Source organism: Solanum lycopersicum, chromosome 5 (genome assembly GCF_036512215.1).
Source record: "Solanum lycopersicum chromosome 5, SLM_r2.1".
Classification (NCBI taxonomy): Eukaryota; Viridiplantae; Streptophyta; class Magnoliopsida; order Solanales; family Solanaceae; genus Solanum; species Solanum lycopersicum.
The window spans coordinates 57009122-57021872 of record NC_090804.1 but is presented as its reverse complement, the minus strand read 5'-3'; the positions used below and the strand labels follow the sequence as shown (position 1 = coordinate 57021872).

At 37.1% G+C, this 12751-nt stretch overlaps 1 long non-coding RNA gene across 2 annotated transcripts; it reads right to left on the bottom strand.

Annotated features, from left to right (window-relative positions):
* Window positions 1–3693: 3693 nt before the first annotated feature.
* LOC112941574 (uncharacterized) lies at window positions 3694–12253 on the bottom strand. Of its 2 annotated transcripts, XR_003246957.2 has the most exons (3): window positions 10773–12253; window positions 8843–9028; window positions 3694–4267 (listed from the first exon to the last, which is right to left on the bottom strand). It is a non-coding gene; the product is annotated as an uncharacterized lncRNA (long non-coding RNA). The 2 variants fall into 2 exon arrangements; XR_003246956.2 differs by lacking the exon at window positions 3694–4267 and having other exon boundaries at window positions 8719–9028.
* Between the last annotated feature and the right edge of the window lie 498 nt (window positions 12254–12751).

Genomic DNA, 12751 nt, shown 5'->3' with positions numbered 1-12751 from the left:
GACGGTAATAATAAATAAAATAATCGTTTATATTAATTCCCACCTTCAAATTCTTTTAAAATTACCTACCTAAACTGTTTTTCTTCCATTACTTCCTTCCTTTATCACCAACCATTACACACTTATCTTCAATATCACTCCAAATTCATAATTCCTAAAATTCCCCAAACTCTCTGTTCCCAAATTCTCTTGTTTCTCCACTGTTCTTCAACCACTGATCAAATTTCAGGTGCGTAGGCTACTGTTCAAAGTTCATATCACAACCACGCCACTAGGAGCAGAAGTTATTTTGATTTCTTTTACACTTTGAATTGTCGTTCGTAGTTGTTTACAAAAATTCAAATGTGGTTCTTGACTAAGGGACTAATTTAATTGATATTGTATGCTAAAAATTCATGTATTACGTCCCTCGGAATGAAAGAATGTGGTTGTATCTCTTGTTAGTCGGCCTAAGATGTGACTTTCTCTGTAGTTTTAGAATTCCGACTTAAGGTTCATAGTTTTGATGAATTAGAATACAAATTATGTGAAATCAAAACTCTAAGAATGACAAATACATTTTTGTGGGTGTTATAATGCTTGTCTACGCTTGAGTGGGTCCAGAAATTGTCAAAAAAGTTGATCTTTCAAAAAGTCCTAAAGTTTGTCTCCGGCCAACAGTACGAGACCCCATCAATGGGCCGTCGATGGGGTCCGTCGATGGGATCCACACTTTAATTATTGAAGCCTAAAATTACAAAAGTGGACTATGGTCCATCAATTTTTGCACATTCGTCCTTTCATTCAGAGAACCTGTTTTCACAAATCGTAAAATCATTCCAAGTGTTAGACGACGGAAGTTGATTGTTGTCCATTGACTCATTAACGGGTTGTTCTGCACGTCCCTTGTTTTGATTATAGAGGTCTAATATTTTTTATTAAGTTAAACAATTCTAAGTATACAACGATGGACCGTATAGATGGACCGTTGATAGTGCCCGTCAACCTGAAGTTGGAGAACTGAACTGTGTAATACTTTTTTCTTCGCTCTGATTGTTTCTAGTATGTAGTATTGTAGAAGTGAGAATAAAAACTACTCTACAGGTATGGATCCTAAATGGGATATCATCTACTCAAGGGGCAAGTCTTAGTCTGTGGCCTCATCTCGTCGGATGGTTGCTAACTCCGACAATGAGCAAGATCCGTAATACATTCCACCGGGTGCCACCACATATTCATGTCAAGAGGCATTGTTCTAGTTGCACTACAGATGCAGGAGATGATGCTCGTGCGAGGAAGAAAGAAAGTACGAACCTTAAGGCTGCTAGAAGGGTTTCGTTGGCACATGAGGAGGCCCACCAAATTAGTGCACGAGAGATGGTTTTTGGGGCGTCTAGCTCCATACAGGTGATCGGTGAGAGGATCACCACTGATGGTGCAGAGATTGCTGTGGGCACCATTGAGGGTGACCCAAGCACTGATGTACGGGTTCTAGGAAACCGGACTTGAGCACTTGTTGAGAGATTCTTGACACTATGTGCCTCAGGTTTGCTTCACCTACCACCCTGTACTTATGTTTTTTTATGCATTGGGGACAATGACATGCTCGTTCTGTTGGGGGTGTAGTAAATGGAAAGTGAGTGTTAAGGTGAAGTCTGAGTAACCCAATTCACTATCCTCTCTTGGGGGTTTTCTTGCCTGTGTGCTTTTGCCTCCCAAAAGACTGGTTAATTTCTGTTGAAACGACATGTTGTTATTTCTACATAAAAATAAAAACATGAAAGATGAAGCATGATGGCTGAAATTAAAAGATATACCATCGTAGAAATTGCTTCCATGAATAGGAGAAAATAAGTTGAATGTGTTTGATCTAAGCATGACATAGATAGGCGCCCACTGCATAACCCTCAACTAACACCTAAATTGAGAACTCTAACACTCTGATAGTGTAATGAGGTGTCAAGAGAGTGTGAGGAATTTGGAGTGTTCAACAGTTGGTGCCTACCTAAAACTTGCTTGGTTAGTCCTGCAAAGGGAATCTGTGTTAGAATACTAGGAAAGGATCATAACCCCTTGTTCAAATTATCAAACATATAACCTTCTATGAAGTTAACCAAATCGTAATCTTTCTCTCTTTTTGATCCAAATCAGTTTAGCATATAATAGACCTAATTTTTTCTCACCAACTCACCTTCGCAGGGTTTAATGTTTCTGCCCCAGTCCATCCTTAGACATGTGCACCTCGACTTACACCAAAAGCCTAAGTTGAGGGTGGCTAATGTAGAAAATGACATCATCTTGTCCCTGACCCGACCTCGGGTATTGTGTACCTCAACTCATGGAAAAGCCATGATTTGAGGGTGGATATTTTGAGTGAGAATCTAAATGGGTATGAAAAGTGTTGGATGCTGAAAAGAAAAGAGAAAGTGAGAGAAATATGTGACCAGATGAAATTATCAATGGGAGTGAAAGAGAAAATTAAAGTAAAAGAAAAAAAAAGAAAAGAGTTTGGAAAAGTTAAAAAATATATATGAGTGATAGCCAAAAAAAAGGAGCAAATAAAATATGAGAAGCAAAGAAAAGTAGGGTGTAAAAGGCAATGAAAAGAGGTAGGAAGCTTAGAGAAAATGTATAGGAGGGCGTAAAGTAACTAAAAATATACCCAAATGTACCACACCTGACCCTGAGCGTACGTTTCGAATGTGGTAAACTTAAGCAGTGAAAATTAGGGAAATTCTACGGCGACAAGTACTAGCTATGTATAATCTTTTTTTTCAGTGTCAGTGTTGAATAAATATCCTTGTACCTGATAGGCTCAAATTTATTTCTCAAAAAGAAGTAAAATCGGTCGCATCAAGTAAAGAACCCAACTAGTGAGGTTTGAATCGTTCCCATGAGGAAAATGGTTCAGACTTAAATTTATTCTATTAATACTTCTATTTATTCAATTATTTCCCAAAAACAAATAACTAAAGGGGGTTTTGATAAATAAAAGCAATTTGCTAAATTAAAATAAACAAGTGACAGGTTCAAGTATTAGAATTTAATTAAATAATGATAGTAACTAGTGCGTATGTGTTCACCACAAGCTCGTAACTCAGTAATTCAAGCTATAACAATTCTTTCCTAGTATCTTGCATGTAAAGTGATAAGTTAAGTATCTCTATATCCTTGGTCTGACATCTAGAGAATTTCACTCCGCACCTTGGTCCGACTTCGTGTGTTGCTTTACTAAATCTTATATTTACCACATATTAAGCATCATATTCAATATTTGACTAAGTTGTTACTTCGTTCCAACTGACACTTGCCTATTAGAAGTATACACTAAATCAATGGTGATAATTCTATTCCTATTATCTACCTCTTTGGTCCGGCAAGTAGCAATAAGGCGAGTTCTAACATTGGTCATTCGTTAAAAAGAATTCTAAGCAAAAGAATTAGCAATACATGCAAGGCACTATTCTTGAATTATAATTTTAGCTAGATTTTACCTTGTTACTTACCCATGGTTCCCACAACCCTAGTTATGGAGTTTAGTTACACATGCTAATAATCACACAATTCATATTGATGACAAAAAAAATCATGCACTTACTTTTCTGAGAATGAAGAAAATCAGGAAATTCACTTGAATAATTCACAAAAACACTAACAACTAATTCTGGAAAAGTATGATCAAATACCAAAATCAAGAGTTCAATACTTAAACAAGAGAACTAAATAATATCCAAAAGTCTTACCTTAAAAATGAGGTTTTTTTAAAACTATTTATAATAAAATAAAACATAATAAAAGAAGGACTCTATTTAAGGAAAATCTATCCAAACCGCGTCTGAATCAACGATCCCTGCAATGGACCGTTATGGACACGATGGACCATCGTGGGCTCCGTCATTCCATACTTCGCAAAATTTTCTACTACTTTCTTCATCAACTTTTTGTTACCCTCGACGGACAGTTATGAAGGACCATTGCAAGAACGACGGTCCGTCGAGGGGTTCTATTCCACAACACTTAGAAACTTCTCAAAATTGGATACTGGAACTACTCTCTGGCAACCACGACGAATATGCAGGACAGATGGTCATGGCTATGATGGTCCTTCATGAGCTTCCGTAGTCCCACACTTGGTTAGACTTCTCCAACTTCCTTCAGCAGCCATTTTCTTCTAACTACGGTGCTACCTACGGATCGTAACAGTCACGATGGATCATCCTGGGCTCCATAGGTGATCATTTCTACAGATTCTGCTCATATCCTCTGCATTCTCCTTTGGACAGATTTTCTGCAAATAAAGAGAAACGTACATCAAAAATCAATACAAAAAGGCTTTAGAAACACACTAAACTTAAGGAAAAGACATTGAAAGTACTGTGAAACCAAGGTACATCAGTACCCAAACTTTAAATCAGCAAAATAATGAGGATTTCTTTTGAAGTTAGGGAACTAGTTGCAATGTCGGAAAGTTGGTAACTTGGTGAGAGGCAAAATAGTAGAAGTGTTTGTTAAGGGTGAGCTCGTGTCAATAGTGTGATCTTCATGAGTTAGCTTTTTCAAACATGAGAGCGTAAGCATGTACTAAATCAAAGAAAGAGTCGGGATTGATAGTTGATTGTGAAGCTTAATAGAATATACTTTTGTAACAAGTGTGGTTTTGAATCATAGTGTACAATTGAGGACAAAAAATGAATTTAAGTTGAGGGTGTGTCATGTTTTCACGGTGCTTTCAATTCTTTTTTATTAAGAGTTGTGTGTGTCTAGAGACTTTTTGTAGTAGTTTTAACATGTTTTTATGTTTTTTTGTAGGAAAGATGTTCATAGTAAAAATGCATAAGACAGAGAAAATATTGCAGAAAGACGACCTACGAAGGCCATCGACGACCCTTCATTCAATCGACGGTTTGTAGGTGGTGACTGTCAATTGAAGTTCAACTGATGGAGAAACTCGGGGAAATCTTACAAAGTGTAGAACTACGGAAGGGATCGTTAGTAAACTATTGATATGATCATGGATAGTTTAAGTACCTGAAGTTGGAGAAATTCTAATGATGGAGCGACGGAGGGCATCAACGGAGGGCATCGATGGACTATATTGTTGGTCCATCGATCGATTCAGATTGGGTTCGATTTGAAGGAGAGAAAAATATTCTATGTCTGAACTAACGCACGCAGTCACGATGGTCCGTAAGTAGGGGTCGTCGATCAATGCTGCGTTTTTTGGACAAAATTTCCATATTTCAATTCCTTTTAATTTAGGACAATGTTTTCTATATAAAGGGTTTAAAACCTCATTTTGGAGTTAGACATTTTTAGTATTGTTCTTGTGTTGTTTTGAGCTTGGTTTTTGCAAACTTTAACCATAATTCAATTTCCGGATTTGTTTTGAACATTTATCTTGCAATTTCAAAATGATTTTCTTGGTGTATTATTATTTTTGAAGTAAGTTCATGATTTCTTCCTTAAAAATTACGAATTGTGATCTTGCTTGCATGGGTAGCAAAATCCAAAACTAGAATTGTAGGAACCATGGGTAATTAACAAAGTAAACCTAGAAAATAAGCAATTCTCAAATAGGTTGTTGCATTTATTGATAATTCTTTAAATTAGAAGTCTTTTTAACACTGGCCAACATTAGAAATCATCTTGTTGCTACCTGTCGGACCAAGGAGGTAGTAATAGGAAAATAATTATCAACATAGATTTAGTGGGATACTATCTAATAGGCTACTGTCGATTGATGCAAAGTAATAATTAAGACAAACATCCATTATGATGTCTAATATGAAATAAGGTTAAGGGTTAGTAAATTATGCACACGTAGTCGGATCAAGGTACGGGGTGAAATTATCTAGATGTCAGACCAATGATTTAGAGATATATAACTTACCACTTTACATGCAAAACACTATGGAAGATTTTTTATTGCTAGGAATACGACGTTATAAACCTATGGGGAACACATATACCATAGTTAGTCTCAAAACTTGATAAAAACTCACTTTTAACTTTCGTTCACTTGTTAGCTTAGAAGTGTTTTATAAACTTGTTTCACAACACCACCACCACCCCCTTTTAATTACATGTTTTTGAAAAATCCTTGGATAAATACACACAATTGTATATTGAAGTTAAGCCTAAATCATTTTTCTCGTGGGATCGATCCCCACCTACTATTTGGGTTCTTTACTTGATTATGACCGCTTATACTTCTTTAGGGAGGTTTAATTTGAGCGTATTGGTTGCGTGATTTGATTAGAAAAATGTTGCATGGACATTTCTCTTATTTTCCAATGTCTTCACAACATTTTGAGAGAAAATTTCATGATAATATAGCTGAAATAATTCCAAAATGAGTGGATGGAATTTGAATAGTTTCTTGGTAGAAAACTTTAATTTTTTCACCTATTAGGAGTTGAATGCTAGGGCCTTCTTTAGGTATTCTTGTACTCTAGAAACACTAATCTCAATAAAATTTTGTTAAAAATGAAGTTTTAGGGAAAAAGACACCATGATCATGCCCTGATGTTTGACCCGGATGAAGGCCGCTCTAGCGGACTCCATCCTATGGTGGAGGCCTTCATCCTTCTATGGCAAACTTCATCTTGTAGGGCGGAACCGTTGTGTCGGGATATTGTAAAATAATGGCCTCTTGCCACTTCTAATAGAAAATATTCCTTCCTTACCCCCGTATTGAATAATTTAATGGTGTTTTAATGTGTACATTTTATGATTTTGGAGGCTTGTATAACCGTGGTGAGAATAAATGAAGAAAACTTCCCTTTGTTCGATTCCCCAATGTTACAAATCGGGGCAGACACCATGATCATGGGAACACAAAATTTTTGTGTGAGAATGGTTTCCACCAGGTGGGTTTAGCGGAGAAAGCACCCGGTTTCCATGCCCAATGGATGGAGTATGGTTGAGGTTGATGACAGAGGCTGGTTACGAGAGTTTTATGCACTACTACCTATCGTCCGCTGGGACGATCCTCACCCTAAAATCTACGTACGAGGAGTTGAATCTTTCTGAGCACTCAATTCATCAATTAGGTGCTCGAGGTCTCTAACTTAGAGAACGAGACCAGACTAAGGGAGATGAATTTAAGTTTTATGCACGACATACTCGGCGAGGATTTGCGTCGGGAGCACGTTTATTGGGATACTATAGAGGGCATAACAAGTACTCATTTGTCATCGGATGTCAAGAGCTAGTTGCACCTAGTATCTAGGAGGATCCACCCGTCGGCATCCACATATACGTGACCTTCCATCGGGCTCTAGTGGTGGCTTGGGCTGCGTAGGGTATTGGGCTGAATATGGGGGAATAGATTGTGTTCGAGTGGAAGATATCCTACAGAGGAAACAAGAAGACTTTCTTTCTACTTAGAATAGAGAAAACGATGTGCAAGCGGGTTGGGGTGCCACTCTTTTTCACTAATAAGGAACTTAGATATAGATCCCTCTTTTCATCTTCTTTTGATTAGGCAGCCTCCACCTTGATTTAATAAAGAAATAAAGGTGGATGGGGCCATCACTATCAAAACAACGGATGAGGCAGACGACGAGGGAGAGGGTGATGATGAGGTCAACGACGTCCTTCGTACGCCGTTTGAGCCCCACTATCAGGCGCTCATGTGGAGAAGAACGTGGCAGTCGTCCGAAAGAGATTATGATGCTCTTATGCTAATGCCTCAACTCTAATTCCACCCTCCAAATCCCTTGAGGTTGATATTCTCTACCACGAACTGAGATAGAAGAATAAAAATAATATAGAAAGGGACCGCCTGATGGTTCGAATGTGGAAGGCCATTAAAGTCATTTTCTATTACGTCATCGTCAGAGGGAGCGTCCTAGGCTTAAGCCGGATGACTTTGAGAAGTTCACCTAGATTCAGATTATAAAACTCCCCCTCCACATGGTCCTTGATTAGAGTTTGCATTGCTAAGGCATGTAACAAATAATATTTCTACTTTTTTAAAAGTTTTTTTAAGAACATGGATGCTTGTTTTGCTATTTTCATAGTCGTAATAAAATCTTAGGTGATTATAACTTACTATTCTATTAGAGTACTGATTGGACTGCGGAAATTAGCATGTGCACGATTCGAAGCCCATAGACAAAACTAGGGAAGAACAGGGAAGGCAGGGCTGGGATTTTTTCTTGCTATCTCCTACTCTGGCAGTCTCGCCCTGGAGTGGCCATGACGAGATTAGTTTTTGGACAATATTTCTTGGGGTTTCTCCCTGTTTCTAAAGTTTTTCATTTCCTCACAGGGCCATAGTTAAGCATTTAGGGTATCCCTGTTAGCTAAGATAGAGATTTTTCAACCTCGAGATCAACCTAGCGGTGTACAGTAAAGCTTTTCCTACTAATTTAACACCACAAACATGCAGGTCCTAAGTATATTACTATGAATCACAGGGTTTAGAAGTGGTTGCGACATACGTCAAGGGAATCTTTCACGATAGGAAATTCCACTATTATGCAATAATATCTCCTTTTCTGATATGGTTCCCGACCAATCCCAACTTTGGTGAAACAGGATTTCCTCTACAATGACAAATCATTCTTTTCCTTAACCATCTTTAGCAATAGTAAGTTTATGCACAAATAATAGTTGCATTTCCTCTAATAAATATATCGTATAACACGTCCCGAATCAATTTACGATTTAGATCGTAGCTTATCTCTAGACCTTTGCACATAACCAAGTGATGAATCTCTCTCTGACAACAAGTTCACAAAAACCCAAGCAATCATTACTCACATAATTTCAAATAGTTAGGCAAGCCAGACTACACACACCAACAATTATTCTGACAATTTCAAGCTACACCACACTGGAAATTCCAAATTCTTACTTAATTCATTTCATGGGTGACCATTAGCTGATCATTCATAAATTCATACAACCTCTAATGCCAGATACCAATTGGAACCTTCTCAGTTCCAATTTTCCTTGCTTGTGTCCCTTCAGCCGCGACTACGACATCCAACTCACTTTGTTGAGATACCAATAGGATTCAATTCACATCACAAGCAAAAACCTGCACGGAAGGAGAGAAGAAATAAAACGACTTCGTAGAATGCCTCTTAGCTTCTTGGAGATTAGATGTGAACGTCAATGCACTAATCCACAAGAGTCTACTTCACATTTGCTCTTGTACTAGAGACTGACAACCTTGGATCTGATACCATTTTGTTATGACCCAACCCACTTGTTCATGCGCGCACCTACTCTAAAACCTAAGTAGGAGGATCCTCGATCCCCAAGCGATTAAAAACAAGCAGAAGATTAAGAAAACTGGAGACAAAAGAAAATTCATGAGATATGTACATAAATAAGAGTTCAAACAATCCAAAGTTAAATTTTTAAAATAAATTTAACTCCCCCATGGATCTAATCTAAAAAGTTACAAGTGCTTCGAAGATCTTCGAGTATAAAATACAGTAACTAATGAAATAGCTTCCACCACAGGGAAAGAAGAGTAGAAGTTGTTGGAGATAGTCTTTTTCGTCTTCACTTATGAAATATCACTGACCATGCAACCAAACTATTCCAAAAGACATAACAAAAGTATAATTAGTACAGAGTACATGTACTAGTAGGCATCATCAATTTACCCATTACCCACTACATATTATAAAAAAATCAACTAAACAATATAGAAGTATACCCCTTAACCTTTATCCCCCTGCCTTTAACATTCTTGTATACCTTAAAGATACTAGTACACTTGATCTAACCCTCTACTTTATCACACTGATAGCTTGTTCTTGAATCCTAGCTTAATCATTCTATCTCATTAAGTATCTCTTGAATACAACCATTACCAACCCGACCAACCACTTATGACATACCCTTACTTCTTCTGCATCACCATTTCTCCCTTGACCACATGGCATACTCTATCGAGACTAGCTCATCTTTTCGAATACGAATCCCCTTTCCAAGGTAGGACTTAACTAATTTTTGCACCATGAACACTACCCCACTTCTCATTATTTATGAACACATGCAGTTTCTCAAAAGATAGTTATTCGTAGCACCAAAACCCTCAGTATCGATATATCAGACAACATACATACAGATTGGGCATGATTGTTCATGTCTAGTTCCAGTAAATGTGATATAACAAGCAATTACAACATCGTAAGGACACATATACAAGGAACATAATTCAATTATCATTTAGGAGAAATGTATAGTTCATAATAGGTAGATATGAATGTAGTAGTCATAAATGATTCTTTCATGGAACCCACATCTAAATTGTTAGTGCGTCGGAATGTGACACCGATCTAATATATATGTGTCAGAATGTGACACCCGGTCTAATATATTATCGAAACATGATACCCGATCTAGTATATGTGCTGAAATGTGACACTCAATCCAATATATGTTTTGGAACGTGATACTAGGTCAAGTCAAGACAACCACAACTATAATCACACACTCAAGTAATAAGTCTATGGAATGTAGTTGTTCATACTTAGTCGGTTCATTAGGTTTGGTTCATGTTTCTCTATTCTCATACATGCACACATACAATGGAACCATTATCAAACATATATAACACAACGGATAAGTCGAACCAACACCTAACCCTAGTTCATAAGATGAGGCTTCGCCCCAAGATACAAATCATACTTAACAACTAGGCGTACATGTAAAATCGTCACTTTTTTCATGCTCAAATTCCTAAACATGAATTCTACCATCAATTAGAAATATATTATGTAGTGAGCACGAATTTAAAAAAACTCAAGTAATTAAACCTAGCCTACCTTAGTCGAGAATCAGTGAGTTGTGTCGACGTTATGCTAGAAATCTATTTCTCCTTTCTTCCCAAGCCTAGAGCATCCTTTTGAGGCCTTCTGCGGTGATTTTTGCCTCTTTTGGGCACTTAGTGAATAATTAAGAAACAAGACTTTGCATCATTAAGTTGTGCCCTAACATTCCCGCTCTGGCGCTCCTATCCTGCTAGTGCCCCGTCGTCGTAGCATCATCACCCCAATCTGGTGCGACAGTGGTCCCCAACTACTCACGGTGTTTTTTGTTCATAAGTAACGATGGTTCGAGTTGTAACATAAATTCCTTGTGGATCGACTTCAACTCCAATTGAATTTTATATTTGACTTCAACAATGGTAATTCATAATTGAGGTGTACGTTTAGACGTATCAATCATTCAAGGACAACTACAAACAAGTAATCTGGATTAAACACTCATAGACCATGAAAATAGATATTAATAAAGATGGAAAAATGGATAAATAATGAAGAGGTTGCACTTTGGCAAAAAGCTAGAGTAATTTGGATTGCGTATTGGGACTGACATTCCAAGTACTTCCATGCCCAGTGGAAGATAAGAATTAGCCACAACATTATTTCTTCCATTTACACTGAATATGAAATAAAGTTGCAGAACCACTGCGTATTAAATTTGAGTTTATCTATGTCTTTAAGGATTTGATGGTGAATAAAGCTACTGAATTGAGATATTTCAATAATGATGTGGTTAGAGGTGGACCATGTGTCTCTATCATTCAACAAATAGAGATCATTAAAGTGGCCACTACTGATAAGATAATGGAGGACATTAAAGATAATACCCAAAGACAAAGCACTAAAAGTTGTTGGATTCCCAATTGAATTTTTTTACTAAGAACTGAGAGTAGTTTAAAAAAAATATGTCATTATAATTGTAGGACATTTCTATCAATCTGGTAGTCTATGACCTGCTATTAATTCTACATCAGTAACTTCAAATCCAAAAGTTAAAGCTCCAATAATGGTTAAAGATTACATAACCATTGCTTGTTCCATTACATTATACAAATCTAAGGTTCTACCAAGAAGAAGAAAGCTTGTGATTTGTGGATTGGTTGTAAAATCTCAATAAAATTTTGTGGAGGGTAGAAGTACAGGTTATAACATTATGTAAGTTATGAAATATTCAAGAGCTAAAACAGAAAAGGGAAATAAGCTAGATGTCTACTCAAGCTGGATCTAAAGAATGCCTATGACACCTTGGAATTGGGATTCTTAGTGAAGTTCTTATGTGATCTGGGTTCCTTGAAAAATTTGTTCATTGGATCATCTTGTGTGTTTCCACAATGTCATATTCATTTCTCTTGAATGGAAGGATTATTAACACATTTAAAGGACAGAGAGGGATTATACAAAGGGATTTTATGTCCCCCTATCTCTTTGTCTTGGCTATAGAATACTTGGGGAGATAATTCAAACAAATGGAAAAAAATGTATCACTATCATCCCAAGTTTGAAAGATTTAATAGCATCCACATTTTTTTTCTTGGTGACTTGTTGATGTACTGAAGGACTGAAATAATGGTTGTCACCTATTGAATGTTGCCTTCATGAAATTCTTTGAGGCATCTAGACACAACAAAGCATTGTAGATGCCTTGGAATTCAATGTGGGAACTTTGCCACTCAGATACCTAGATGTGCCTCTAGCATCGAAAAAATTGGGAGTCAATACATACCTTCCCTTGATTGAGAAGATCACAACTAAAATCAAATGTTGTTCAGCCAAGTTACTATCATATGCAGGAAGGATACAACTAATTAAAGCAAATATTATTTGAAGTGCATGCTTATTGAGCTCTAATATTTCTCATCCCTTAGAAAGCCATCAAGGCACTTGAACAACTTTGTAGGACTTTGTTGTGGTGCGTGACAGTCTCAAAGAAATCTCTAGTTTCTTGGACAAAAATATGTATACCAAGGTTTGTAAGTGGA